Below are 5,396 nucleotides of genomic sequence, written 5' to 3'. Positions count from 1 at the left end.
CATAAAAAGTAGAAATATCCTGATTTCAAAACTCATGACAAGGCTACAGTAATCAAGACAGGACAGTACTAGTAAGAGGAGAGACATATAGAGAGATGGAATAGAATTGAGAGTCTAGAAATAAACCCATGCATTTATAGCCAACTGATTTTTAACAAGAGTGTCAAAACAATTCAATAGGGGAAAGAATCATGTTTTCAACAAATGGTGCTGGGATAACTAAATGAAACAGAAGTAGAAAAATGAAATTTGATTCCCTACCTCACACCATATACAAAAGTTAACTGAAAATGGATAGAAGAGCTAATACTATCACACTTAGAAGAAAATATAAAAGTAAATCTTCATGATTTTGGATTGGGCAATGGTTTCTTAGGTAAAACACTAAAAATAAAAACAACAAAAGAAAAAATAGATAAATTGAACTTTAACAAAATTTTAAAACTGTTGTGGCTCAAAGAACACCATCAATAAAGTGAAAAGATATCCCAGATTGGGAGAAAATATCTGGCTATCAAGGTATTAATATTTAGAATATATATAGAACTTTTAAATTTCAGTAATAAGACAAATAAATAATGCAATTAAATGATGGGTGAAGGATCTGTACAGATTATTTCTCTAAAGAAGATACACAAATAGCCAACAAGCACAGGAAAGGATGCTGAACATCAGTAGCCACTAGAGAAATGCAAATAAATTCCATGAAGAGATACCACTTCACAACTGCTGGGATGGCTATAATAAAAAAGGCAGATTTTAACAAGTGTCACTGAGAATGTAAAGAGTTCTGGAATATAAAATGGTGGTAATGTAAAATGCTGCAGCCACTTTGGAAAACAGTCTGAAATTTCCTCAAAAGCTTAAAAATAGAGTTACTCCATGACCCAACAATTCCATTCGTAGGTATATACCCAGGAGAAATAAAAACATACAGCCATACAAAAATTTGAACACAAGTGTTCATAGCAGCATTATTCATAATAACCAAAAAATTGAAACAATTCAAATGTCTGTCAACTGGTAAATGGGTTAAACAAAATGTGACATATTCATACCATGGAATATTATTTGACAATCAAAAGGAATGAAGTATGGATACACATCACGACATGGATGAAACCTGAAAACATTATGCTAAGTGAAAGAAGCTAGTCACAAAAGACTATAGGTTGTATGATTCCATTTACAAAGAATGTCCAGAATAGGCAAACTGCTAGAGACAGAAAGTAGACTAGTTGTTGCCTAGAGACAACAACTCTGTAGGAGATTGGAGGGGTGGAAATGAAAAATCACTGCTGATGGGTATGGAGTTTCTTTGAGGAGTGATGAAGATGTTCTAAAATTTATTGTAGTGATGTGCACAGATTGTGCAAAACTCTGTGGATATACTTAAAATCATTGATTTATATACTTTAAACAAATAAATTGTATGGTATATGAATTACATTTCAGTAAAGCTGTTAAAAAAAAAAGAAAGAGAAGGTAAGAGGGAGGGAGGGAGGAACAGAAGAGGAGAGAAAGAAAAAGAGAAGGAGGGAAGGAGAGAGAAAAAAAGAGCTAGCTACAGATCAGGAAGAATCCAAGCCTGTTTTTCGAAGTCTCCAAGAGAACAGGGCTGGTCCCTAGAGAAAGTGGGTGAAGGCAGCCACAAAGGACTTTGAATCCTGCCTAGTGCCAAAGACAGGATCAGGAGGTGCCAGGTCATCCCAGAGCTAGTGGTTCATTTCAGCTGTCTCTGCCCACTCTGGAGATTGAAGACCTTGAGCCCCTCTTACAGGAAAAAAAGAATTTAATTAGGTAGATTATTGGTGAGCAGCATAAGAGAGCTATTCACACACCCACTTTGTGTCCAATAGATGCCTTGTTTCCTAAAGCTTTAAGCCCCAGGGACACTTGAGCTCTAAGAAGAAACACCCTGGATAGAGAGTGAGAAGACTTGGGTTCACCACCAGCAGTGTGGCCTTAGGCAGCTGGTAACTGAGCTCACCTGGGGCAAATGTCTAATAGAAAGAGTCCCAGGCCCCACCTCCAGAGATTGCAAATCAGGCAGTTCGAGAAGGACCCCAGGAATCTACATTTTTAACAAGTAATGATAGGTGATTCTGACCCACAGGCAGATGGGAACCACTGAACCAGATGCCCCTGTGTTTCCTTTGAGCTTGAGAACACTAAGATTCCGGGAAGGGGGTCAAGTTGAAGTCCAGAATAGATAAATATCACCTATTCACCTCTTCTCCAACCAAAGATGCCCACTTCTATCTACCCCAGTCTGTGAGCTGTGGCCTGGCTGCGGCCAGAATTTCTCTAAGCCAGCTCCAACCCCTTCTGCTGGCTTTCTGCTTGCCACCCTCGCAAAGCTGTTCTGCAGCAACCAATCCTGGGTTCCCTTCCCGGGAAGGAGTCCCTCACGTAGGGGTTAAGAAAGCTGCATATACACACACATGCACGCGCACGTGCACACACACGCACGACTGTGAGCTCATCTATTGAGTTAAATGCTCCTATGCACGCAAGACTTTGCCAAGGTGAACTCACTGAGCCCTCAGATAAATGCATCAAGCCAGAAACAAAGGGAAAACATTGGGAGCAAACCAAAAGATAAATTACAAATTGGATTAGTGGATCTTCCTCTCGCTCTACTGCGGAAGCATGCTATTAGCTATCCAGATATGCCCAGTGGTTTGCAATACCCACACACACATACAACATCCACAATGCCCCTCCCCGGTCAGGCACAAAGCAGAGGTGACCTTGACACTTCTCACTCCTAAGCCTTTAGCACTCAGACTCATGGCTGCTCTCAGGATTCTGAGCTTTGGGCAGGAAAAAACGAACTTTCTCTTTGGCTCTCTCCCAGGGTGCCAGCTGGTGAGCCCACAGAACTTCTGCCAGTTCACTCACACAGTGTTCTGTGACTTTCCCCAGTCCCTGCTGCCTCCTCCCGCCCCCTCCACGGCCCAGCCTCATGTTATGGCAGGATAGGAGTGACCACCCCAGCAACTGGCATTGCAAAGAGGAAGGCAGGAGTGTGTCTCCTCCCAGAAAAAAAGATAGGAGTGAGGCCGGGCTTGGTGGCTGCCCTGATAATGACCCAGGGAGAAGATCTTATGGAAGGTATATCTGAGGACATTTAAGTCTATGAGTGCTTATTGAGATTGGCCATGTGGCAGGTGTTATGCCACCTACTAAGCTCAGAGAATTGAGTGAAAGTGGTTCTTGTCCTCAAAGACCACACCTTCTAGTAGAAGATACAGATATGTAACCAACCTACTGTGATGCGGGTAAGAGGGACATAGGTACAAATAGAATGCACATGGCAAGAGGCAACTCATTTGCCCTAGGAGGAAGTGGGGAAGGAGGTAGTGTGAAAAGCCCCCACCTGCTGAGGGTGCAGTGGGTGGACTCCATGAACCGAGTGTGCAGTGTGGGGGACTGGAGTGGGCACAGAGGCTGAGCAAGGTCAGACCTAGATACCAATGACAGGTCATGATGGCTCAAACCAGGTTAGGGCCTAGCAGTGAGGGTGCAGAGAGGGAAAGATTCATGAGATGCTGCAGTAGGATGGAAAGCCCCTGGTGACTCAATGAATATGGGAGTTGGAAAGGGAGAGGTGGGTGTTGAGGATTTCAGAGGATTCAAATCAGGGTGGAGAAACTGTGTGGAGCCAGTAGATACCAGAGCTGCTTCCAAAGGGGGTGAGGATAGAGCTGGCAGCCTAGGAGTGAGTTATCTGGAAATATAGGCTGTAAGGTAGGTAAATGGTAGGAGGCAGCATTCAGAGTTTATTGTTTCAGAGGTAGAGCAATTGTGAAGTATCTGGGGTATGCCATGGGGTAGCTGGACTGGAGAGGCATACAAGGGTCATGATGGAGAAGGTGAGGGCCCCGGCAACCAGGGATTGTGTAGGTCATCAGGGAACATTGAGGTTACTCAGAATGGCAGCAGGAGGTGGAATGGAGGAAGATCCTGGAAGCTGGGGACTGGTGCGCTTGTCCTGAGAGAATATGGAAATGTGACCTGGAGGTCCATAGGTGAGGGCATTGAGGGTGAGGAGAGGATAGAATAACCAATGTTCCTTCAGGAGGAGATGGGCTCTTGGACAGAGTTCATAGGTTGGTGGCCTGAAGGCAGCAAGGACAGGAAAGGGATGGGCATGCTTCCAGCTCCATCCAGATTGCCTGCAGAAGGACATCTGGAACAAACCTTTCTCCACCACCTCCATCAGTTCTGCAAATAACGTAGTATATATTTCAAAATAGCTAAAAGAGAAGGTTTCAAATACTCCTACCACAAAGAAATGATAAATGTTTGAGGTGATGAGTTTGCAGATTACTCTGATTTGATCATTACATAATGTATACAGGTGTCAAAACATCCATAAGGTACACTATAAATACGTGCAATTATTGTGTCAATTTAGAATAAAATATATTTTAAAAGCAGTTCCATTTTCAAGCCAGCCTATCTGAGCCCCAGATCGACTGGCTTTCGGCTCCCTGCCCTCATTCTGGCCTGGCATCCCACCCCTCCTTCCTGAACTGCTCCGAGAATGTCTTCTCAGACGACCAGAGCCGGAGGCTCCCGTTCCTGTCTTCAGGGGCCATCTTGTAGAACTGCCTCACAAGCAAGACAATCGGAGGCCGCAGCCCTTTGGTTTTCAGTCATTAGACCCTTCCATAGATTCTAGGTGAACTGCCTCACACCAAATTCGAGTCTCCTTGAATACAATTGAGGAAAACTCTCGTCACATTTTACTTTCCTTGAAAGTACAAATTTTATTCTCCCAGTTTTTCTATATAGGATATTTCCTCCAGGTCCTATAAAACCAGTTTAGACATGTCTCTGTTTGGCCATGTAATGGGGAGCTATATTATACCCACATATGGAGTTCCCAAAAACAAGATTTTATTTTTCTCCTCCCAAAAAGTACATACAGAGTCTTCATTGAATAACATTATCCTATCTGTAGTAGAAATAAAATAAATGGTGATAATATGTAGCAAAGGGATCCAGGTTTCCAACACAATGATGTCATTGCTTTCATATACTATTGGCAGCAGACAGATTGCAACACATCTGTAATCTCATAGAATGCTTTCCACACCTTGAAACATAAACCCTTTTCTCTGTTCATTTTAGCTATTTGGAACAGAATTATTTGCAAAAACATCATCAGAATGAGTATCTGTTACCATATTGTTTTGTGATAACAGACATGTGATACTTGTTCTTTGAGCCATGCTGTGGTCCCGTGATGCAGACAGATTTGGGGAGCTAAAATCTGGCTCTCTTCTTCCTCACTGTCAGTCAGGGCTTCTCAGCATGATGGATAAACTGCCCCTTTCCAGTCCCTCAGTGCTTCTAACCTGCTGCCCACTATATCTTGACAAGAA

This window comes from Hylobates moloch, unplaced genomic scaffold (assembly GCF_009828535.3).
Source record: "Hylobates moloch isolate HMO894 unplaced genomic scaffold, HMol_V3 SCAFFOLD_16, whole genome shotgun sequence".
Taxonomy (NCBI): Eukaryota; Metazoa; Chordata; class Mammalia; order Primates; family Hylobatidae; genus Hylobates; species Hylobates moloch.
Note: the sequence above shows the minus strand (reverse complement) of the source record.